The sequence below is a fragment of the Giraffa tippelskirchi genome, chromosome 2, assembly GCF_054371585.1.
Source record: "Giraffa tippelskirchi isolate mGirTip1 chromosome 2, T2T-mGirTip1v1.2.pri, whole genome shotgun sequence".
Taxonomy (NCBI): Eukaryota; Metazoa; Chordata; class Mammalia; order Artiodactyla; family Giraffidae; genus Giraffa; species Giraffa tippelskirchi.
In genome coordinates, this window is record NC_137276.1 from 187126076 (window position 1) to 187152726 (window position 26651).

General features: G+C 40.0%; 1 protein-coding gene across 3 annotated transcripts in view; it reads right to left on the bottom strand.

Moving 5' to 3' along the window:
* ZPLD1 (zona pellucida like domain containing 1) overlaps positions 1–26651 on the bottom strand; it is a 664056-nt gene that overhangs the window by 631406 nt on the left and 5999 nt on the right. Inside the window, exon 2 of one of the 3 annotated variants that reach the window (XR_014069128.1) lies at positions 22178–22268. The gene's annotated coding sequence lies outside the window, so the exon portion shown is untranslated. Of the gene's footprint in view, positions 1–8953; positions 9123–12486; positions 12576–22177; positions 22269–26651 lie in introns of those variants that run through there. The other 2 variants (XR_014069132.1, XM_081543086.1) reach the window with 2 other exon arrangements.

Sequence of the window (26651 nt, forward strand, 5' to 3'; positions counted from 1 at the left end):
CCCATGAATTGCAGCACGCCAGGCCTCTCTGTCCATCACCAACTCCCGGAGTCTACCCAAACCCATGTTCATCGAGTCGGTGATGCCATCCAACCATCTCATCCTCTGTCGTCCCCTTCTCCTCCTGCCCCCAATCCTACCCAGCATTAGGGTCTTTTGCAATGAGTCAACCCTTCGCATGAGGTGGCCAAAGTATTGGAGCTTCAGCTTCAACAACAGACCTTCCAATGAACACCCAGGATTGATCTCTTTTAGGATGGATTGACTGGATCTCCTTGCAGTCCAAGAAACTCTCAAGAGTCTTCTCCAACACCACAGTTCAAAAGCATCAATTCTGCGGCACTCAGCTTTCTTCACCGTCCAACTCTCACATCCATACATGACCACTGGAAAAACCATAGTCTTAACTAGACGGACTTTTGTTGGCAAAGTAATGTCTCTGCTTTTAAACATGCTATCTAGGTTGGCTATAACCTTCCTTCCAAGGAGTAAGCGTCTTTTAATTTCATGGCTGCAGTCACCATCAGCAGTGATTCTGGAGCCCAAAAAAGTAAAGTCTGACACTGTTTCCACTGTTTCCCCATCTATTTCCCATGGAGTGATGGGACCAGATGCCATGATCTTAGTTTTCTGAACGTTGAGCTTTAAGCCAACTTTTTCACTCTCCTCTTTCACCTTCAACAAGAGGCTCTTTAGTTCTTCTTCACTTTCTGCCATAAGGGTGGTGTCATCCACATATCTGAGGTTATTGATATTTCTTCCGGCAATCTTGATTCCAGCTTGTGTTTCTTCCAGCCCAGCGTTTCTCATGACGTACTCTGCATATAAGTTAAATAAGCAGGGTGACAATATACAGCCTTGACGTACTCCTTTTCCTATTTGGAACCAGTCTGTTGTTCCATGTCCAGTTCTAACTGTTGCTTCCTGACCTGCATACAGGTTTCTCAAGAGACAGGTCAGATGGTCTGGTATTCCCATCTCTTTCAGAATTTTCCACAGTTTATTGTGATCCACACAGTCAAAGGCTTTGGCATAGTCAAAAAAGCAGAAATAGATTTTTTTCTGGAACTCTCTTGCTTTTCGATGATCCAGCGGATATTGGCAATTTGATCTCTGGTTCCTCTGCCTTTTCTAAAACCAGCTTGAACATCTGGAAGTTCACGGTTCACGTATTGCTGAAGCCTGGCTTGGAGAATTTTGAGCATTACTTTACTAGCATGTGAGATGAGTGCAATTGTGCGGTAGTTTGAGCATTCTTTGGCATTGCCTTTCTTTGGGATTGGAACGAAGAGCCATCAGGGAAGCCCAATAAATGTATGCAAAATAAACCTCAAGAAAGTTAAATAGCTATCAGTGGTAAAATTAGACTAAAATTTATTCTAACTTAATTCTAGACATTAATGCTTGTTGTCTCTATGCCCGATGCCTAGCTCTCCCTTCATTCATTCTGAAGAGTCCTTTGCAATCTCTAATATTAAATCTCCTGTTTCTTATTTCCTATGTCTTTCTCTTTCTTAGTTTACACTCTCATTTTAATAGATCATATCTCTGAGAAAAAGCTCTAGGAGATTAAACTTTTCAGAGCATGAGTCTGGAAAATCTGAATGTTTTTATTCCATCCTCACATTTGTTTATGAATTTCACTGAGTGTAGAAGTCTAGGAATCACTTTTCCTCAAAAATTTGGAGGCCATGTTTCATTATATTCTAGCCTCTTTTGTTGCTGTTGACAATTCCTTGGAAATCTGATTTTTATCTTTTGTGTGTGACTTTTTTCTGGAAACTTGTAGAACTTGAGAAAGTACAAAATTATGTGCCATGGAGTGAGTCTTTTTTAATTATTTTTAACTCTGCTGGGAAATCTATGGATCCTTTCAACCTGGAAACTGTAACCTTTATTTCTATAAATAATAGTCCAACTGGATTGACAAGTACAGTGAAGCTTGTAGTAATCCTCAGCCACAGGCTCAGAACTTCCAATCAGTTCTTTCAGGGCCACACTCTTAAATGTGATAGGCAAGCAAGGTCAGAGATAAATGTGGTAAGACTTTGCCCTGAAACATAGAGGTCAAAACAAACACAGAGGAAAAAAGCAATGTTGAAGAAATTTTTCTCTGACTATTTAAGTAATGATTTCCTCCTTTCTCTTTTCCCTCTTTTTTTTTCTCTCTTTGAACTTAAAGGTATTGAATCTCATGATCTGGTCCTTTAATTTTTTTATATTTTATATTTTCCATATCTCTTTCTGTTTCTTCAAATTTCTTAGCGATTTCTACTGTTCTGTTGAGCTTTTCATTTCTGTTATCATATTTTCAATTTCTAACTGTCCTTTTTTTAAAATAACCTGTTCCTGTTTCATAAATGCTAACCTTTTACAGTTAAGAGAAAACCAATGATGACTTTTTAAGTAGTCTTCCCTCTGAATTTAATAAGCATTTTAAAAAATCACAGAAAAAACAAAACAATTAACTGATACAATCTCTTTGAAAAATTGGTGCTGTCTGCCAGAACTGAAATAGGCACTTCCCTGTTGGTCCAATGGTTAAGAATCCACCTTGCAATGCAGGGGACACAGGTTCAATCCCTGGTTGCGAAACTAAGGTCCCACGTGCTGTGGAGCAACTAAGCCCATGCCAGGCAACAAAAGACCCCACGTGACACAATGAAGATCTTAGTGTGCTACAACTAAGACCCAATGCAACCAAATAAATAAATTAAAAGAAAGAAGAACTGATATACTCCAAATCAGAAATGTTGCATTTCTAATATACTAATACATCCAATAGAAATATGCAATATGTTCACCAAAAATTATGTACAAAAATATCCATAGCAGCACTATTCATATTAGCCTAAAACAGGAATCAACTCTAATGCCCATCAACAGTGAAATATATGATAAATTTTAGTATATTTGTGGAACAAACACAATGCACACAATGGAATACTATAAAATGAAAATGAGTAAATTATTGCTATCTTCAAGAACACAAATATAATATTGAGTGAAAGAAGCGAACATTAAATAGTATCGATTATAAAATGTTACTTCTATCAAGTTCAAACTATTCTGTGGTGATAGAAGTTATAACAGCACCCACCTCTAAAGCAGAGGATCTACTCAGCCATTAAAAAAAAATACATTTGAATCGGTTCTACTGAGATGGATGAAACTGGAGCCCATTATACAGAGTGAAGTAAGCCAGAAAGAAAAACAACAATACAGTATACTAATGCATATATATGGAATTTGAAAGATGGTAACGATAACCCTATATGCGAGACAGAATAAGAGACACAGATGCATAGAACAATTTTATGGACTCTGAGGGAGAAGGTGAGGGTGGGACGTTCTGGGAGAATAGCATTGAAACATGTATATTATCATATGTGAAACGGAACACCATTCCATGTTCGATGCATGAGACAAGGGCTCAGGGCCGGGGCAATGGGATGACCCAGAGGGATGGGATGGGGAGGGAGGTGGGTGGGGGGTCCAGGAAGGGGAACACATGTAAACCCATGGCTGATTCATGTCAATGTATGGCAAAAACTATTACAATATTGTAAAGTAATTAGCCCCCAACTAAAATAAATAAATTTATAAAAAAAAAAAAAGGAAAAAAAAAATAAAGCAGAGGATCATGACTGGAAGGAAGTGGGAGGCACATTTCTGGTGAACTGGTAATTTCTTGATCTGAGAGATGGTTATGTATGCTCCTCTGCATTAATTAATTAATTATACACTTATGGTTTGGCCATTCCGTTACACTTCAATTTTAAAAGTTCCTTCAAAAAAATTTTTATGTTACCAAAAACAAAGTCAATTCACTAAATAGGTTCATTTTGTACTGAACTCAGGTTTAGGTAGATTCTTAGCCTCAAATGCCATCTTAACCACTTAATAGAATGTGACTTTGGTTAAAGTATTATTTAAATTCCTCTCTAAAATTAAGATTCAGCCATTCATCCATCTGATAAAAATGTACTGTGTGCCTACTATTATAAGCACTTGGGATATAGCAATGAGCAACATATCCAAATCCTCACCCTCATAGAGCCAATATTCTGATGAAGAAGGGAAAAAAAAATGCTTGCTCTACCTACCTCCCAGAATTTCTGTGACTCTCAAAAGAGATCATGGTAAGAACTTGCTACTAAAAATACACTTTATGGACCAGCAATTATTAGCACTACGTGCAAATGTGTTACAATGGCAAATTCAGCCCCCACCCTGGACTTGCTAGGAATCAATATCCTCATTTTGGCAAAATCTTCAAGTAATTTATATGCACATTAAAGTCTGAGAAGCACTGCTATAGTACTTTGTGAATCATAAAATGCTGTCAAATGTAGGCTATTATTATTAGTCATGCCTACCAGGAAATTGCCACAGCCCTGCTTTGTCGATGCATTCCTAAGCCAGCAAATAAGGAATCGGAAGGTGACAAAGCACACATTTACTTCCATCTTAAAAGCTCCTCAACTGACAGGTTGTGTTGTTTTGGAGTGTTCTTTTTCTCTTTGATCTTTAAAGCCAGACTCAGTTCTCCAGGTCAATAGACCATTGCATCAAAACCTCCATTGATGAAAATGGTATTGATAAACTTCATTAATCGGTTTATCAATTGGTTCAATACCATTTACTGGTCATTCAACTCTGAGTCCAGGAAGAGCACTTTGACAAAGTAATAAAATGCTACACAACAAAGCCTTCAAATTTGTGGGGTTTTATTGGCATGTTGGTATGGCCCAGATTCATTCTCTCTCTTTCATCTCCTGGCTGGGAGAGCTAGCAAAACTTTTTCCTGCAGGCTGTTTGGTGGATCTCTTATTAGACCCGTTCCAACACTGCTTTTGTGGAAGTAAGAACCCAGGAAGCAGCTCATCGTCTGGTTGGAGAAGATGTTGTTTTGGGAATAAGGACCAATCAGGCTTTAAATGACTGTCTTGCTAGAGAAAAAAAATATTGAATACTTTGACAAGTTATTCTTATAGTAATGTTACTCAAAATTTAATGTGCATACAAATCACCCAGGAATCACATTATGCAGTTGGGATTCACTAGGTCTGTGGTAAAGCTGAAAATTCTTCATTTCTAATACACTCCCAGTTGATACTGATGATATGGGCTCCCAGACCACACTGTAATAAGATCCTATGCTACAAAAACTCAAAAGAAATCAAACAATAATTTCGAACAACTGGTCTCCTCCAACATACACAATAGGGTCTTCTGATAAAAGCCAGTGCCCAGCAAACCAAAGTAAGTCAGTTGACTTATTGGTTCTTTATGAATTTAGAAATTAAAAGCTTCATATTATAATGATGAATACATTAATACCTATTTATATAGAAACTGGCAGAAGTATATAAAAATGTTAAAATTTTTCTTGTTCCTACTTTCTAAATTTTCTAGAATAAATGTAGCTTAATTTTATAATATGAAAACAATAAATGTTAGTTTTTAAAATGTATATTTTTCAGATTCACAGACTTAGAGAACAAACCTATCATTACTAGGGGGAAAGGTATGGGGAGGGATAAATTGGAAGTTTGGGATTGACGTGTACACAGCACTATATTTAAAATAGATAACCAACAAGGATCTACTGTATATAGCACAGGGAACTCTGCTCAGTACTCTGTAATAACCTGAATGGGAAAAGAATTTTCAAAAGAATAGATACACATATATGTATCATATAACTGAATCACTCTGCTGTACATCTGAAACTGACACAACATTTTTAATCAACTATATTCCAATAAAAATAAAAGTTAAAAATGAAATAAAATGTATGTCTTAAAAAATTATCTTAATCTCATGCTAAACACTGAATAGTAAGTAAAAGTTTTTTTTTACTTTTCCGTAAATATATAATATTTATGGAATGTAACATATATTCATGTTCGGTCTGTCTCTTTTCTCCATCATCTCACCACAGGGGCATCTCTGAGGGCTGCAAAATGCCAAGTTGTAATGGACTTCAAATGTATCCAACATTACTGTTTCTAAGATAAAGAATTCTTTTAGGGGGTTTTTCCATCTTAATGGTGAAAATGCATGTGATTTCATTAATAGTAAATAACTACTACTTTATTAGAGACTTTATGATGTAAAAGTCTTCCTTAGAAAACTCTGGACTTCCCAGAAGCAAATCATGAATGCTTCCTTTGATAAATTCATGATTATCTTAAAACAATTCAAAGAAAAAACTGGTTCATTCTCAAACTCTTGGGACAAAAAGTTGTTAAATAGAGATTGTTGTTGATGATTTGATCCTACAAGCAAGTAGAAAAAAGCCACAAGAGTGACAAGGCAATCTGACCAGAATTTGATCTTTCATCCACTTCCTTACAGTGACTTTAACAAGTCTTAATATTTCTTGAGCACTTATTATGTACCAAGGACTGTATTAAATACATTAATATGAATTATCTCACTTAATACTCACAACAAGCTATCTTTCCTATTTTTTTTAAATGAGAAAACACTAGAAAGGAGAAGCAGCTTGCCTGCAAATGTTAATAGCAGACAAGGCAGAAAGTGGCTGATTCCAGGCAGTGTAGGTCTCAGTGACACTGTAGAAATCAGTGAGCCTATCAAAGATACAGTATGTACTAAATATCTTAGATTTGTTTTCTGACTTCCTAGGCTCCTGTGCGTGTGTGTATGCTCAGTCACTCGGTTGTGACCAACTCTTTGTGATCCCATAGACTGTAGCCCACCAGGCTCCTTTATCCATGGGATGTCCCAGGCAAGAATACTAGAGTGAGTTGCCACTTCCTACTCAGGGAATCTTCCTGACCCAGGGATCAAGCCCACATCTCTTCGCCTCCTACATTGGCAGGTGGATCCTTTACCACTGAGCCACCTGGAAAGCCCTGCTAGGCTCCTACTTAATTCCCAACTTACTCATTAGCTGTTTTCATGATGCTCATTCACTTATTGTTTTAGAGCCACTAATTAACTAGTTTCAGAGAAAAATTCACCTGTTTTCCTAAATTGGCTCTGTATATGGATTCTTACAAGTTTCTCATATTAGTATAAAAATTGAACATATATGTTTATAGAAAAACTGGTGTTTCTATCTCCTAGCATCATCATCATCCTTATTTTATATGTAATCTAGTTTTTCACCTTAATTTGTCTAAGTTTTTCTCATTTGTATTACCTTTAAAGTTGTAAGTTCCTATCAGGCAAGGGCCATGTCTTTTCATTTGCAAACAACAGAGCTTCAGAATGAAAGACTTAAAGAAAAAAAAAAAAAACTACTGGCAATGGTTGCTTCTGGGTTAATGGGATTATCAGTAATCTACACTTCAAATTTTCCACAAAGTGCTTACAATTAGGCAAAATTATTACTTTTAGGCACTTTAAGTTACCTTGTCTAGGATAATATATGTTGATTTTTGCAAAACATTTCTTCAACACTTAAAAATATCTGGAACAAAAATAAATAGAAATAAAATTCTTACATTAAATCTGAGGCAAGTGCTGAATGTGTTACAGGCCTAGTGAGAGGAGAGACTTTGCCCTGCTTCATTCTGTACTCCAAGGCCAAATTTGCCTGTTGCTCCAGGTATCTCTTGACTTCCTACTTCTGCATGCCAGTCCCCTATAATGAAAAGGACATCTTTTTTGGGTGTTAGTTCTAGAAGGTCTTATAGGGCTTCACAGAACCATTCAACTTCAGCTTCTTCAGCATCACTGGTTGGGGCATAGACTTGGATTACTCTGATATTGAATGATTTGCCTTGGAAACGAACAGAGATCATCCTGTCATTTTTGAGATTTCATCCAAGTAGTGCATTTCGGACTCTTTCGTGGACTATGATAGCTACTCCATTTCTTCAAAGGGACTCTTGCCCACAGCAGTAGATACAATGGTCATCTGAGTTAAATTCACCCATTCCAGTCCATTTTAGTTCACTGATTCCTAGAATGTCGATGTTCACTCTTGCCATCTCCTGTTTGACCACTTCCAATTTGCCTTGATTCATGGACCTAACATTCCAGGTTCCTATGCAATATTGCTCTTTACAGCATCAGACTTTACTTCCATCACCAGTTACATCCACACTGGGTGTTGTTTTTGCTTTGGCTCCATCTTTTCATTCCTTCTGGAGTTATTACTCAATCTCCAGTAGCATATTGGGCACCTACCGACCTGGGGAGTTCATCTTTCAATGTCCTATCTTTCAATGTCCTATCATACTGTTCATGAGGTTCTCAAGGCAAGAATACTGAAGTAGTTTGTCATTCTCTTCTCTGACATTCCCTTTTCTGGCCATAGCAAACACCCTCTTCCAAAAACACAAGAGAAGACTCTACACATGGACATCACCAGATGGTCAATACCAAAATCAGATTGATCATACTGATTGCAACCAAAGATGGAGAAGCTCTATACAGTCAGCAAAAACAAGACCAGGAGCAGACTGTAGTTCAGATCACAAACTCCTTATTGCCAAATTCAGACTTAAATTGAAAAAAATAGGGAAAACCACTAGCCCATTCAGGTACGACCTAAATCAAATCACTTACGATTATATAATGGAAGTGAGAAATAGATTCAAAGGATCAGATCTGATAGAGTGCCTGAAGAACTATGGATGGAGGTTTGTGACATGATGGACATGAGTTTGAGTAAACTCCAGGAGTTGGTGATGGACAGGAAGGCCTGGTGTGCTGCAGTCCATGGGGTCACAAAGAGTCAGACATGACTGAGTGACTGAACTTAACTGAACTGAACTGAAAGGAGAGCCACTGCAACAGGGAGGAAGGAGAAAACCTGGAACCAAAACCTTTTCACCATTGGTCCCCTCAATCCAAATGGCCCCGATTCATAAACCCGCAAGGTGCTTTTCATAGGTTCACAGAATAAAACCTCACTGTGTTCCACATGAGTGGGGTGGTTTGTGAAGTAAAAACATGACTTACCACCTACCTCAGTGTGTGGAGACATTCATAGTCCTGTGACAGAGCACAGGGGGGTGCAGCCCTTAGCACACAGACATTGCTGAGCCTCATTACCACACCATTACTAGGCAATGCCCCCAGCTCAGCCTGCTGGTGGCGCCACCATGGGCCCTGTCCATCAGCAACCAGCTGTCAATGAACCACAATTAGTGGCCCTGTTCAGTCATTGGTCAGCACCACAGTGGGTCCCACCCAAAGGCAACCAGTTTGTCAGTGAGCTGCCCTTAGTGGTCCTGCTGAGCCGTTGGTCAGCACCACACTAGGTCCCACCCAGGAGCAACCAGCTGTTAGTCAGCAACTGTTCGTGGTCCTGCTCAGCCACTGGTGGGCACGGCAGGGCCTCGCCCACAAGCAACCAACTGTCAGTCAGGGGCAGTTAGTGACGGATTCAGCCAACAGTGTGTGGTGTAGTGGTCCTCAGGTAGAGAGTGAGGGAACAGGCAGATCCCAACCTTCTCCCTGGCCTTAGGCCAGTGGATAAACTGGGGGCCTCAGAGAATAGGCTTGGGGCTCTGTCTTGCAGGACTCCAGAACCCCCACCACAGCCAGCCACTGGCCTTGGCCTAGGCCTTCAGCAGTGGTGAACCTCTCCCCAACCCATCTCTGTGACCTAAGAGCAGTGGCCATCTGCCTGGGTCACAGTCTGCGGCACCCAGTTCCACATGCCGCACCCTCCTTGCCTCTGTTTGGGCAGTCTGAGGAGCCTGAGGGCCAGCTGGGTTGGGTGCCTGGCTCTGTCAGCGATGACACCTGGGCAGGTTCTGGAGACATGGTCCTGAGGAAGCTGCCAATTGAGATCTGCCTCCTCTTAGCCAGGACCAAGATCTCGGAGGGTAAAAGCTGTGCCTTGGGACCTTGCAGTTTCTTGTCAGAACAGAAAATAACATTCATTTGGTAGAGAATTACAAGAACATCGTTACCTGACCATGACCTGACCTCAAGAACAAAGAATCTGACACCAAGAAGTCTGCAACAACTAACCACATGCCTCCTTCACCTTTCCTAGAAAAGGGTTTTGCTGAAAGCTTTCAGGGGGTTTGGGGTTTTTAAGGCATGAGGCACCCATCTCCTTGCATGGCCATCAATAAAACTCTGTTCCAAAGTCTGATGTTTCGGTATTGTTTGGCCTCACTGTGCATCAGGCACATGGACTTGAATTTTCAGTAAAAACCACTTATAATTTGAGATACTTTTTCTAGGCAGTCCAATGCTTCTGAAATTTTGTGATTTTTTTTTAAATATTTATTTTTTAGAGGGGAGGAGAAAGTGAGATGTATAGAAATTTTGTGATTCCTTTAAGCATACACACTGATACAAGCAGTGCTGAAGTTGGTTCTAGCTAAACCTTTTTCCTCTCATCTCATTAAAAAATTAGAAACTAGAAAGACTTGGGTTTTCTTAACAGGGACTTATTTCTCTGGCATTGCTGGTATTTTGAAATAAGTAGAAACCATTGCTGTCAGCTTCTTGATGCTCTGGTTACTGTTGCGTCTTCTGACATCATCACTTGTGGGCTGGTGACATCACAGTGCATTGTTTGAGTTGTATTCATCACCCAAGTGCTGCTAAGAAGACAGACCATTGAAAGAATGACAGAGAAAACGTTGGAGCCTGCTCCTAGGCACTAGTCAGAGAGGAAATTGCTACTATTCTCAAGATTCACTGAGGGAATACATAGTGTGTGCTAAAAGCACCATGGGAGAATGCAGCTGTCCTTGTCAGAGCAACCCTGAAATGAAGATCAGACTGGCTGCTCCAAGAGATTGGGCCAGCCCACAAAGCAGAAATTCAGGTGACTGGTAGAGGGAAATGGAGGGCTGGGCATACTTTGAGATGAGGTTCCCTTACACAAACCGTGAACTTCCAGGTGTTCAAGCTGGATTTAGAAAAGGCAGAGGAACCAGAGATCAAATTGCCAACATCCATTGGATCATCGAAAAAGCAAAAGAGTTCCAGAAAAACATCTAATTCTGCTTTGTTAACTATGCCAAGGCCTTTGACTATGTGGATCACAACAAACTGCGGAAAATTCTTAAAGAGATGGGAATACCAGAACACCTGGCCTGCCTCCTGAGAAATCTGTATGCAGGTCAGGAAGCAACAGTTAGAACTGGACATGGAGCAACATACTGGTTCCAAGTTGGCAAAGGAGTACATTAAGGCTGTATATTGTCACTCTGCTTATTTAACTTATATGCAGAGTACATCATGAGAAATGCTGGGCTGGATGAAGCACAAGCTGGAATCAATATTGCCAGGAGAAATATCAATAACCTCATATATGCAGATGACACCACACTTATGGCAGGAAGTGAAGAACTAAAGAGCCTCTTGATAAAAGTGAAAGAGGAGGGTGAAAAAGCTGGCTTAAAACTCAACATTCAGAAAACAAAGATCATGGCATCTGGTCCCATTACTTCATGGCAAATAGATGGGGAAACAATGGAAACAGTGACAGACTTTATTTTGGGGGGCACCAAAATCACTGCAGATGGTGACTGCAGCCATGAAACTAAAAGACACAAGCCCCTTGAAAGAAAAGTTATGACCAACCTAGACAGCATATTAAAAAGCAGAGACATTATTTTGTAGACAAAGGCCCGTCTAGTCAAAGCTATTGTTTTTCCAGTAGTCATGTTTGGACGTGAGTGTTGGACTATAAAGAAAGCTGAGTGCTGACGAATTGGATGCTTTTAAACTGTGGTGTTGGAGAAGATTCTTGAGAGTCCCTTGGACTGCAAGGAGATCAAACCAGTCCATCCTAAACGAAATCAGTCCTGAATATTCATTCTCTGTACTTTGGCCACCTGATGGGAAGAACTGACACATTTGAAAAGACCCTGATGCTGGGAAAGATTGAAGGCAGGAGGAAAAGGGGATGACAGAGGATGAGATGGTTGGATGGCATCACCAATGCAATGGACATGAGTTTGAGTAAGCTCTGAGAATTGGTGATGGACAGAGAAGCCTGGCATGCTGCAGTCCATGGGGTCCCAAAGAGTTGGACATGATTGAGCGACTGAACTGAATTGAACTGAAAGAATAACAAAATCTTCTACCATGCCTCTGGGGGATGAGATGGAGGTACAATTTAAAAGAAGCTCTTCCTTAATCACTTCTGGAAATACAAGTTTTCCTCTGGGCCAGAATCCTAATGAGATAACTCAGTGACCCCTTGAAGGGCAACCTTTAAAACCTTGATGCCAGGATTTGTAGATTGATGAACTGTGTTCAAATTCCACTCTGAGGGCAATTTGAGGTTGTTACTTAACTCTCTCAGCCTCAGCTTCTCTACTGTGAAATAAATAATGGTACCTAACTCATAGAAATGCTGTATGAATTAAATAAGGAGATGCTTGTAAAGTACTGTATATACAAAGTACAGGGTGCCTAGCACAATGTAGGCCTACAAAAAATGACAGCTGTTACTAATTGTGTGTGTCTGTGTACATATACAATTGTGTGAGTGTATACATAATATGGGCTTTCCAGGTGGCTCACCTCTTAATAATCCACCTGCAATGCAGAAGATGCAGGTTCGATCTCTGGGTCATGAAGATCCCCTGGAGGTGGGCATGGCAACCCAGTACAGTATTATTGCCTGGAGAATCCCATGGACTGAGGAGACTGGAGGGCTACAGTCCATAAGGTCACAAAGAGTCAGATGTGACTGAAGCAACTGAGCATGCATTCATGCATGCATGTGTGTGTGTGTGTGTATATATATATATATTATATATATATATAGACACATATGTATATGTATAAGATAGCCCAAACATATGTATATAGCAAAGAAAAATGAGAAGCATTCTGGCTTTGATTTGGAATTTATTGTAGGTGATTAATAGCACATGAAATGTTTTAGGTGTCAAACCCCTAGTAATGAGCTGATAACAGTGTAGTGTGATAAAGTTATCCTGTCCTCTTGGTCAACAGCTTTCCAAACTCAGTCAGTTCAGATAAAATGCTGTTCAGTTAAGTTCAGTTCAGTTCAGTCACTCAGTTGTGCCCAACTCTTTGTGACCCCATGAATCCCAGCATGCCAGGCCTCCCTCTCCATCACCAACTCCCGAAGTCCACCCAAACCCATGCCCATCGAGTCGGTGATGCCATCCAGTCATCTCACCATATGTCATCCCCTTCTCCTTCTGCCCCCAATCCTTCCCGGCATTAGGGTCTTTTCCAATGAGTCAACTCTTTGCACGAGGTGGCCAAAGTATTGGAGTTTCAGCTTCAACATCAGTCCTCCCAATGAACACCCAGGACTGACCTCCTTTAGCATGGACTGGCTGGATCTCCTTGCAGTCCAGGGACTCTCAAGAGTCTTCTTCAACACCACAGTTCAAAAGCATCAATTCTTCGGTGCTCAGCTTTCTTCACCGTCCAACTCTCACATTCATACATGACCACTGGAAAAACCATAGCCTTGACTAGACGGACCTTTGTTGGCAAAGTAATGTCTCTGCTTTGTAATATGCTACTTAGGTTGGTCATAAATTTCCTTCCAAGGAGTAAGCATCTTTTAATTTCATGGCTGAAATCATCATCTGCAGTGATTTGGGAGTCCCCCCAAAAATAAAGACTGACACTGTTTCCACTGTTTTCCCATCTATTTCCCATGAAGTGATGGGACCAGATGCCCTGATCTTAGTTTTTTGAATGTTAAGCTTTAAGCCAACTTTTTCACTCTCCTCTTTCACTTTCATCAAGAGACTTTTTAGTTCTTCTTCAATTTCTGCCATAAGGGTGGTGTCATCTGCATATCTGAGGTTATTGATATTTCTCCGGGTAATCTTGATTCCAGCTTGTGCTTCTTCCAGCCCAGCGTTTCTCATGGTGTACTCTGCATGTAAGTTAAATAAGCATGGTGACAATATACAGTCTTTTCCTATTGGAACCAGTCTGTTGCTCTATGTTCAGTTCTAACTGTTGCTTCCTGACCTGCATACAGGTTTCTCAAGAGGCAGATCAAGTGGTCTGGTGTTCCCATCTCTTGAAGAATTTTCCACGGTTTATTGTGATCCACACCGTCAAAGGCTTTGACATGGTCAATAAAGCAGAAATAGATGTTTTTCTGGAACTCTCTTGCTTTTTCAATGATCCAGCAGATGTTGGCAATTTTATCTCTGGTTCCTCTGCCTTTTCTAAAGCCAGCTTGAACATCTGGAAGTTCACGGTTCACATATTGCTGAAGCCCGGCTTGGAGAATTTTGAGCATTACTTTACTAGCATGTGAGATGAGTGCAATTGTATGGTAGTTTGAGCATTCTTTGGCATTGCCTTTCTTTGGGACTGGAATGAAAACTGACCTTTTCCAGTCCTGTGGCCACTGCTGAGTTTTCCAGATTTGCTGGCATATCGAGTGCAGCACTTTCACAGCATCATCTTTCAGGATTTGAAATAGCTCAACTGGAATTCCATCACCTCCACTAGCTTTGTTCATAGTGAAGCTTTCTAAGGCCCACTTGACTTCACATTCCAGGATGTCTGTCTCTAGGTGAGTGATCACACCATCGTGATTATCTGGGTCGTGAAGATCTTTTTTGTACAGTTCTTCAGTGTATTCTTGCCACCTTTTCTTAACTTCTGCTTCTGTCAGGTCCATACAATTTCTGTCCTTTATTGAGTTCATCTTTGCATGAAATGTTCCCTTGGTGTCTCTAATTTTCTTGAAGAGATCTCTAGTCTTTCCCATTCTATTGTTTTTCTCTATTTCTTTGCATCGATCGCTGAGAAAGACTTTCTTATCTCTCCTTGCTATTCTTGGGAACTCTGCATTCAGATGGGAATATCTTTCCTTTTCTCCTTTGCTTTTCGCTTCTCTTCTTTTCCCAGCTATTTGTAAGGCCTTCTCAGACAGCCAATTTGCTTTTTTGCATTTCTTTTTTCTGGGGATGGTTTTGTTCCCTGTCTCCTGTACAATGTCATGAACCTCTGTCCATAGTTCATCAGGCACTCTGTCTATCAGATCTAGTCCCTGAAATCTATTTCTCACTTCCACTTTATAATCATAAGGGATTTGACTTAGGTCATACCTGAATGGTCTAGTGGTTTTCCCCACTTTCTTCAATTTAAGTCTGAATTTGGCAATAAGGAGTTCATGATCTGAGCCACAGTCAGCTCCCGGTCTTGTTTTTGCTGACTGTATAGAGCTTCTCCATCTTTGGCTGCAAAGAATATAATCAATCTGATTTCGGTGTCGACCATCTGGTGATGTCCATGTGTAGAGTCATCTCTTGTGTTGTTGGAATAGGATGTTTGCTATGACCAATGCATTCTCTTGGCAGAACTCTATTAGCCTTTGTCCTGCTTCATTCTGTACTCCAAGGCCAAATTTGCCTGTTACTCCAGGTGTTTCTTGACTTCCTACTTTTGCGTTCCAGTCCCCTATAATGAAAAGGACATCTTTTTTGGGGTGTTAGTTCTAGAAGGTCTTGTAGGTCTTCCTAGAACCGTTCAACTTCACCTTCTTCAGCGTTACTGGTCGGGGCATAGACTTGGATTACCGTGATATTGAATGGTTTGCCTTGGAAACGAACAGAGATCATTCTGTCGTTTTTGAGATTGCATCCAAGTACTGCATTTCAGACTCTCTTGTTGACCATGATGGCTACTCCATTTCTTCTAAGGGATTCCTGCCCACAGTAGTAGATATAATGGTCATCTGAGTTAAATTCACCCGTTCCAATCCATCTTAGTTCGCTGATTCCTAGAATGTCGATGTTCACTCTTGCCATCTCCTGTTTGACTACTTCCAATTTGCCTTGATTCATGGACCTAACATTCCAGGTTCCTATGCAATATTGCTCTTTATAGCACTGAACCTTGCTTCTGTCACCAGTCCCATCCACAACTGGGTGTTGTTTTTGTTTTTGAGCTACCCTTCGTGCGAGGTCAGGGGCGGCAGCTGGGAGGAGCTACCCCACATCCAAGTTAAGGAGCAGCGGCTGTGCTTTGCTGGAGGAGCCGTGAAGAGATACCCCACTTCCAAGTTAAGAGAAAACCAAGTAAGACAGTAGGCAGTGAGAGAGGGCATCAGAGGGCAGACAGACTGAAACCACAATCACCGACAACTAGCCAATCTGATTACATGGACCACAGCTTATCTAACTCAATGAAACTAAGCCATGCCGTGTGGGGCCACCCAAGATGGATAGGTCTTGGTGGAGAGGTCTGACAGAATGTGGTCCACTGGAGAAGGGCATGGTAAACCACTTCAGTATTCTTGCCTTGAGAACCCCATGAACAGTATGCAAAATACTGTTCAAGTTTCTACATATCAGAGAAAAATTGCAGAGAATAGAGTTTACTGGCAAGGAAGAATATTTTATTCGCTATTGCAATAGGGGTCAAGTCTCTTGCACTGGAGGAGAGAGACAACTCAACTTCCTTAGAAACAAAAAGCAAGGGGGTTTTTAAGTGCTGGGGTGTGCTACTGGAAAAGTACTAAAGGATGTTAGGAGGGAGGTTGGTCATTGTGATTAAGCTGTGTTTGCTATTTGACACTTCTGTTAATCAAGTTTAGGCAATTCCTAGGTTACCGAGGAAATTAGCAGATCTGGATGCCATCTTTCTTGCTGATTACAGCGGTATTTCAAAGGATGGCTCCCAGGTCCTTGACAAAGGAGGTCCTGGATTGTAAAACAGTCAAGAGGCCAGGAAGACATTTACATCTCAAACGGGCAAAGAATTTACCACTGCAAGCTTTCTAAAGTAAATGCTCTACAAGGTGAAGGTGACCTTATAGTCAGGAAGAAAGAAACCTGTCTGAAGTTTAGTCAAGCTGAGGGTAATGTTAAGGACGTTTTGGTCATGTTCCCAGTTTAGTAAGTTTGTTCTGAATGCATGAGTGAAACGGAAGCCACCTAAGGCATCTTTTCCCTGGTGCCACCAGCTACCACCTGTCCAAAACTCGTTCTTAACTCCCATGTGTAATAAACTGCTCTCTTATTTGGCTGTTCATTGCTACCATTTGTGTCATTCTCCTGTGTCAGACAACAAAGGTAGGTGCACAGATTGTAGAAGGCCACTATTGCAATGCTGGTGTGATTTGAGAGCAGCAATGCAGGACCTATCTGCATATCTATCACCCCTGCTGTCAGGGCAAGGCATTCAGGAAAATTTTGAAGTAGACAAAGGCTCTCCAACCTTCCCTCCCTTCCCTGGCCCATCTTGCTCTTTCAGATACCCTGTGCCCTCAGAATCTCTCCTCTCCTTTTCTTCCGCCCACAAAGCACTTGCTCCTGAATATCATTCTAAAATGCAAAACAACAACAAAACCTAGCAAAAAGCTCCAAGGAAGCCAGAAGATGTGCATGCTAAATAAATTTTAAACTAAGTGGAGTTCCTCGTTCTGACAAACCATGGGTCAGAATTTTAGGGGAACTTCCCCTGGATGCTGAAGCTGCCCCCTTCCTAGTAAGTGGCTGCCACACCAGAACACAGAGCAAGAAGGCAGCAAGAGGGACCCAGACTGCCAACGACCAGACTCACATAGGTCTTGACTGCCAGGCTACTAAAGAAGGTGCCTAGAGATGGAGGAGGATGGAGATTCTGGAGCTCCTTTTAGAAGGACGTCAGAAGAATAAGTCTAACCAAAGCAGCTGATGAACCCTAGAACGGATGAGTTCTAGGTCTGTAAAAAGAAAAATACAGGACTGAAAACAAAATCCTGCTGTTCAACTTTATCCCTCAGGCATCATTTCAAGACTTTTCTCTGGTCAGAGCTCATTTAATGAGAGGGAGTTTGCCATACTCCAAATGTCACCTCAATTGTATCTACATACTGCCTTCAACAGCGCTGGTTTTAAAAGGCAGGCGAAGACTTATCTTGTAGATAATATTCATATTACATTGTTATGTTGATAATGATGCCACAGGCCTGATTGTGAGGAATCTTAGGCAAAGCTAGAGTAGAAAAGTGCCCAAGTTATAGCTGCCAGGTCAGCACCATGAAACAGAGGAACTCAGTAAATTTCCATAGAGGAAGATATACTTATCCTATTCTTTTCAGGACTTAAGAGAGCAGATGGATGGTATTTTTCCAGGGACAGACTTCCCCAAGGATGCTGGTTTTGCTACTTGTATCGGTCAACCCCAGAAAGCAACTGAACGTATTTCTATTTGCAGTTACCTCTACCCATTACTGAAGATACGTGTAGGATCTGGATGTAGAGGGTTCCCAACCCTGGTTCTATCTCCTAGGATATTTCTTGTGAGAAATTCATCAGTAAGTCAAATATATGAAGAGTTCAGTGGTCTCTCTTGACACCCATCAGCATCCTTAAAAGTGACAAGTTATGTTATTACATAACACTGAGAACCAGGAATAGCAGTTCTGCTTCCTGGGGAAAGTCAGCTTCCAAAAACTGCAATAGAGCACTTGGCGTAGGGTAATTCAGTACTAAACTGACCCTGCAGAGTAGGGTTTTTTTCTTAAAAGGGAACAACACAGTAAAAATAGTTTGTGTCTATGCCTCTTTCACTTCCTCTCACAGGAGGGAAGCAGATGTCCAGTCGGGGGAAATAGGGGAGATGAAGGAAACAAAATAAAATCTTGGTTCAATTTATTCTTTAAAACATCAGCCAGATGCTCATTCTCTCATGTAAGTACTTAAAACTCCAACACAAAAGACTGTCTTCATCTTCGTTCAGACATTATTTCTTTATGCCCTACCTACTTCACCTTTTCTTGAAAGGCATAAATGTAATAAAAACAGAGTCAACAATTAACAAAAACCATCTTTTCCACAAATGATGCTGGGAAAATTAGATATCCACAAGGAAAAGGATGAATTTGGACCCTTACTTCACACCAAACAACAAAAAGTAACTCAAAATGAATCACAAACCTAACATCTCTTACTATATGTAAGAACCAAAACTATACAACTTGTAAGAAGAAAATATAGGAGAAAATCTCCATGACCTTAGATTAGGCAAATATTTTTAGATATGATATCAAAAACATTCTAAAGAAAAAGATTGATAAATTAGACTTCTGCAAAATTTTAAAGTTTTGCACTTCAAAAAGACACTGTTAAGAAAATAGAAAGGTGAACCACAAACTGGGAGAAAATATTTACAAGTCACATATTTGATAAAAGACTCACATCCAGAATGTATAAAGAACTGCTACAATTCATTGATAAGAATTGAATTAAATAACTGAATTAAATATAAACAAAAGATCGGAATAAACATTTCACCAAAAAAGGTACATGAATAGCCAATAAGTACATGAAAAAATACTTAACATCGTGTGTCACTAGGGAAATCCACTAAATCCAAATTAAAGTTACAATGAGACACCACTTCATAGTCACATCCACTGAAATGACTGTAATCCAGAAAGGATACAATGTCAAGTGTTGGTGAGAACATGGAGAAGCTAAAACCCTCATATGTTGTTGGTGGAATTGCTAAATGGTACCATTACTTTGGAGAACAGTTGGGTAGTTTCTAAACATAAATTACCCGTAAGACTCATCTATTCTACTCCTATGTATCTACCAAAGAAAAATAAAAATATACAGCTATACAAAGACTAGTAAGTGAATGGTCCTAGTAACATTATTCACAATAACCAAAACCTGGAAACAAGTGCCCATCAACTATAAATAAACAAAATGTGGTATATCCATACAATGTAATATTATTCAGCAATAAAAAGGAATGAAGTATGCTACAATGTGAATGAACTTGGAAGACATTATGCTCAATGAAAGAAGCCAGTCACAAAAACCACATATTGTATGACTCCATTTACATGAAATATCCAGAGCAGACAAATCTATAGAGGCAGAATGTAGGTTAGTGGTTGCCTAGGGCTGAGGGAAGGGACCTTTGGGAGGTGATGAAAATATTCTAAAATTAGGTTGTGATGATAGTTGCACACTCTATAAACTTACTAAAAACCATGGAATTGTTCAGTTTAAATGGCTTGTTTTTATGGTAAAGTATACCTAAGTGAATCTGTTTAAAAAGAATAAACAACACATAAGAAGGGCCATGTGAGCACACAGGGAGAAGCTGGCCATTACAAGCCAATGAGAGAAGCCACAGAAGAAATCAACCCTGCAAGCACCTTTAAAAGAGAGAGAGAGAATACACCAAACAAAGCAAGGCCAGCAAATACTGAGTTCAAAAAATATTAGATTAAAAAAAATAATTGAGTTTAAAATGAATCTTCCTGATAGTCAAGCCAAAAGCAAAGAAATTCACAGAATTGCATAATTTTATTTTTGTTGTGTAGCATAGGGAACTCTGTTCAATATTATATGGCAGCCTGGAGGAAGGGGAGTTTGGGGGAGAACGGACACACATGTATGTATGGTGGAGTCCCTTTGCTGTCCACCTGAAACTATCACAACATCAGTTATACTCCAATAGAAAATAAAAAGTTTAATTTAAAAAAAAAGAAAAACTGCTTTTGGAAAAGTCTTTTTTTCCTTTTTCTGGCTCTGAAAATAATTTACTATGAGTAGCCTTATATATATAATAATAGGATAGTGCTTACTATGGTTTTAATTTAAAAAGGAAAAGCAAAAAGAATCTGAGATGTTCTATATATGCTATATGTTACAGAGGGGCTCAATAAAAGTTTAAGGAATGTTGTTATGCCTTAGGTTGGACTCTGAATTTTCTGTGTGAAGCTAGAACAATATACCACAGAGCCAGGTTTGGGGTACTGCAGCTTAATACCAAGAAGTCGCTCAGAGAAGCTACAGGGATGAATGTTAAGTATCTCTCTTTGGCTATACATCTCACATAACCATTTTTCTCATCAGGGCTTTCACAAGGTTTCTATAGAAGACAATCCAAAACGGAATTTACTGATAAGCTGACTGAGAGGAGACTCCTGTGCTGAGACCCCAGACATGTAGACAGTGAGGAAAGCAAAGGATCTGCTTCATGCTCTTGTCTGTTAATAAGGCCTTAGCACAGAGTGGGCTGAGAACGTCTACAGGTAAATAAGACTTTTCTCAAAAAAACACCTCTGCCCTTAAGACACTAAAAAGTATAGCAAAGTCCTAAATTTCTATCCCTATAGCTCTCAAGATTGGCCTGAAACATTTTTAAGAGAGAAGCTAGCAACCAACCGTATCTGCCACTTATGATCTTCAATGTGGCTCCTGTGGCATCATTACTGTGGAGCAGAATTAAATCTCCTATGTTCCCGTGGGTTGTGTTTGTCCCAAAATACATACCACCACCCCAGGACCCCTGGAACATTACTAGACTTAGCCCTTCATTAGACCTCACAGGAATACATTTTAAACATGGCATACTTGATTCTGAGTTGTTCCTCCTAGTGAACAGCATAGGACAATGCCATCAGCACAGAAAATAACGAATACCTTCCTCTTTGCTATATCAAGAGACATAGTACCTGATTTATCTAAAATCCTGATCCTATTATCATAAATTAAAATTAAAAACTGGATAGAGCCACATCAAATGCTACCTAAACTTGGAATTTACCTTGAGGAGCTCATTGTGTTTCACAACAGGGACTGTGACAGCGTCACTGGAAAAAAGTCAAAGAACTTGGACTTAAATAAACCTACAATGTCATTCTAGATACACACTGCAAAAAAATCTTTAAATGTTCTTGATCTCAAAAACAAAAATCAACCAAATTAAATAATGGCCAGAGGACTTGACTAGACATTTCTCCAAAGAAGATATACAAGTGACCAATCATTAGAGAAATACAAGTCAAAACCATGATGAGCTACTACCTCACATCCATTAGGTAGACTACTATCAAAAAAAAAAAAAATAGCAAGTGTTTATATGGATGTGGAAAAACTGAAATCTTTGTGCACTTTTGGTAGAAATGTATCAGTAAAATGGTACAGTCTCTTCGGAAGGAAGTATGACAGGTCCTCAAAAAATTAAAAATAAGATTACCCTATGATCCAGCAATTCCACTTATGGGTATGTACCCAAAAGAATTGAAACTAGGGACCCAAATAGATACTTGTACACACATGTATATAGCAGCATTATTCACAATTAGCCAAAAGGTGGAAACACACAACTGCCCATGAATAGACAATTGGATAGACAAAATGTAATATATACATATAGTATTATTCAACCTTAAAAAGGAAGGGAATTCTGACAAATGCTACAACACGAATGAACCTTGAGGACATTATGCTAAGTGAAATAAGCCACTCACAGAAGACGAATATTATATGATTCCACTAGTATGAGGTACTTGGAGCAGTCATCTTTGTAGAAACAGAAAGTAGAATGGTGGTTGCCTGGACCTGGGGACAGGGGAGAACAAGGAATTGTTTTTAATGGTTATATAGTTTAACTTTTGCAAGATGAAAAAGTTCTGTAGATTGGTGCACAACACCAATTGGTTGCACAACAATTTGAATACATTTAACGCTACTGAGGGCTTCCCTGAAGGCTCAGCAGGTGAAGAATTGCCTGCAAAGTAAGAGACTCAAGAGTTTGAGCCCTGGGTCAGGAAGACCCCCTGGAGGAGGAAATACTCCAGTATTCTTGCCTGGAGAATGCCATGGACAGAGAAGCCTAGCAGGTTAGAATAGATGGGATCGCAAAAGAGTTGGACACAAGTGAGCGACTGAGAACAACACCACCGAACAATACACTTAAAATGGTTAAAATAACCACTTAAATGGCTAAAATTTTATGTCACATGTATTTTATCACAATTTTAAAATTCATTCAATGTTCTTAATTTCTCCATTAAGTGAATCATCAGGCCAACAACCAATCATAGAGCTGAATCCAAAGGCTGTATGATTCAAGCAGGATTTAAATCAACTGAACCAGACCTGTGGTTTCATTAAGAAAACTATTATCAAGTTGTCCTTTGGAAGCTGTTGTTGTTGTTATTGCTTAGTTGCTAAGATAAGTCTGACTCTTTCCAACTCCATGGACTGTATCAAACCAGGCTCCTCTACCCATGGGATTTCCCAGGCAAGAATACTGGAGTGGCTTGCCATTTCCTTCTCTAGGAGATCTTCCTGATCCAGGGATCAAATGCAAGTCTTCTGCATTGGCAGGCGGATTCTTTACTGCTGAGCCACCAGGGAAGCCCCCGTGGGAGCTGTTGCGTGTTATATTTTGAGCCCTCCTTTCAGGGCCTTTGCCACCTGTTTCCAAGGCTTAAACTTTGAGAGTAAAGACAGAAACAGTAAGATGAAGATGAAAGATCACTGACCCAGAAACCTGTGCCACCTGTTTCCAAGGCTTAAACTTTGAGAGTAAAGACAGAAACAGTAAGATGAAGATGAAAGATCACTGACCCAGAAACCCGGCTTCTCATAATGGCTTTGTTTCTTCTTGCCATGTAATTTGGGCCTCTGTTTTTCAGAAGGCTAGAAACATTCCTAAGAGTATACAGCATAGTGCACAGTGAAAGTCGCTCAGTCGTGTCCGACTCTTTGAGACCCCATGGACTATAGAGTCCATGGAATTCTCCAGGCCAGAATACTGGAGTGGGTAGCCTTTCCCTTCTTCAGGGGATCTTCCCAACCCAGGGATTGAACCCAGGTCTCCCACATTGCAGGCGGATTCTTTACCAGCTGAGCCACAAGGGAAGGCCAAGAATAATGGGGTGGGTAGCCTATCCCTTCTCTAGTGGATCTTCCCAACACAGGAATCGAACTGGTTTCTCCTGCATTGCAGGCAGATTCTTTACCAGCTGAGCTGTGAGGGAAGACCAAGAGTATATAGCGCCTTCCAACACACTGTATCAACCAGCTAGCCTTATGGAAGGACAGTGGAATAAAGAAGAGTGGAAAGACAGAATGGTTTTGCAGGAGGCAAGGGGAATGAGTGAGGTGGAGGCAAGGGTATTGAGACACAGAGAGGGCCACACAGAGAGGACAAAGGATCCCACATACTGCCCTAACTCAGCACCATTCAGACACAGTGCACGCACACACTGGCGCGTGCACACACAGACACACCCACACACATCCATGTGTCAGGGAGAGGGTGAGAGGAGTGAGAAACGAGATGTGCCCGACTGTGGCTGTCACTCAACCTCAATAGTTCCAGAAGCCTCCAAGGGGAATGGCTTACTGAGAAACCTTGCCCTCAACCTCACCTCCACATCACAGTGAACTAAGAGGCTGGCATATAAACATCTCACATTGCCACCCATGGCCATGCCTGAAACTTCGTCTGCATCTATGCCAGCAATTCCATCCTCCCCACCATTACAATGGCAACAGAGTCTCTACTCACTTTCAGTCAAAGTATGGACCTTTGACCCATGCTCTGGATCCCACCCCTTCTGCCCTCTCAGGAATCATGCTTCATCTGTTATTTCCTCTCCTATATCATCATCCACTCCTCTCCCTTTGGCTTGTACAAATGATCTAACCTATTCTTTACTAAACTTTAAAAAATTCAAACTATGGTATGAATATATATATATATATAAGGAAATGAAAATAAATATGGACAGAAGTGCTAAGAATTCTGATTATGAAGTGACAGTCTTAAATGGACATAGAGGGTATTAGAATATTTTTCTCTTTCGGTTTTACTGAGATATAGTTTATTTATTTATTTATTTTTTTATTATCTTCAAGTATTTATTTTTAATACAAGGAAAGACAAAACAGATTATGGGTAGAATGCCAGTCAGTGTGCTATAGCAAAAGCAGAACTGACTTCTATCAATTAAGAATTTTTTTTTTTATAAATTTATTTATTTTAGTTGGGGGCTAATTACTTTACAATATTGTAATAGCTTTTGCCATACATTGACATGAATCAGCCATGGGTTTACATGTGTTCCCCTTCCTGGACCCCACACCCACCTCCCTCCCCATCCCATCCCTCTGGGTCATCCCATTGCCCCGGCCCTGAGCCCTTGTCTCATGCATCGAATCTGGAATGGTGTTCTGTTTCACATATGATAATATACATGTTTCAATGCTATTCTCCCAAAACGTCCCACCCTCACCTTCTCCCTCAGAGTCCATAAAATTGTTCTACGCATCTGTCTCTTATTCTGTCTCGCATATAGGGTTATCGTTACCATCTTTCAAATTCCATATATATGCATTAGTATACTGTATTGTTGTTTTTCTTTCTGGCTTACTTCACTCTGTATAATGGGCTCCAGTTTCATCCATCTCAGTAGAACCGATTCAAATGTATTTTTTTTAATGGCTGAGTAATATTCCATTGTGTATATGTACCACAGCTTCCTTATCCATTCATCTGCTGATGGACATCTAGGTTGCTTCCATGTCCTGGCTATTGTAAACAGTGCTGCAATGAACATTGGGGTACACGCGTCTCTTTCAATTCTGGTTTCCTCGGTGTGTATGCCCAGCAGTGGGATTGCTGGGTCATATGGCAGTTCTATTCCCAGTTTTTTAAGGAATCTCCACACTGTTCTCCATAGTGGCTGTACTAGTTTGCATTCCCACCAACAGTGTAAGAGGGTTCCCTTTTCTCCACACCCTCTCCAGCATTTATTGCTTGTAGACTTTTGGATAGCAGCCATTCTGACTGGTGTGAAATGATACCTCATTGTGGTTTTGATTTGCATTTCTCTAATAATGAGCGATGTTGAGCATCTTTTCATGTGTTTGTTAGCCATCTGTATGTCTTCTTTGGAGAAATGTCTGTTTAGTTTTTTTGGCCCATTTTTTGATTGGGTCGTTTATTTTTCTGGAATTCAGCTGCAGAAGTTGCTTGTATATTTTTGAGATTAATCGTTTGTCTGTTGCTTCGTTTGCTATTACTTTCTCCCATTCTGAAGGCTGTCTTTTCACCTTGCTTATAGTTTCCTTTGTTGTGCAAAAGCTTTTAATTTTAATTAGGTCCCATTTGTTTATTTTTGCTTTTATTTCCAATATTCTGGGAGGTGGGTCATGCAGGATCCTGCTGTGATTTATGTCGGAGAGTGTTTTGCCTATGTTTTCCTCTAGGAGTTTTATAGTTTCTGGTCTTACGTTTAGATCTTTAATCCATTTTGAGTTTATTTTTGTGTACGGTGTTAGGAAGTGTTCTAGTTTCATTCTTTTACAAGTGGTTGACCAGTTTTCCCAGCACCACTTGTTAAAGAGATTGTCTTTTCTCCATTGTATATTCTTGCCTCCTTTGTCGAAGATAAGGTGTCCATAGGTGCGTGGGTTTATCTCTGGGCTTTCTATTTTGTTCCATTGATCTATATTTCTATCTTTGTGCCAGTACCATACTGTCTTGATGACTGTGGCTTTGTAGTAGAGCCTGAAGTCAGGCAGGTTGATTCCTTCAGTTCCATTCTTCTTCCTCAAGATTGCTTTGGCTATTCGAGGTTTCTTGTATTTCCATACAAATTGTGAGATGATTTGTTCTAGTTCTGTGAAAAATACCATTGGTAGCTTGATAGGGATTGCATCGAATCTATAGATTGCTTTGGGTAGTATACTCATTTTCACTATATTAATTCTTCCAATCCATGAACACGGTATATTTCTCCATCTGTTTGTGTCCTCTTTGATTTCTTTCATCAGTGTTTTATAGTTTTCTATATATAAGTCTTTTGTTTCTTTAGGTAGATATATTCCTAAGTATTTTATTCTTTTTGTTGCAATGGTGAATGGTATTGTTTCCTTAATTTCTCTTTCTGTTTTCTCATTATTGGAGTATAGGAATGCAAGGGATTT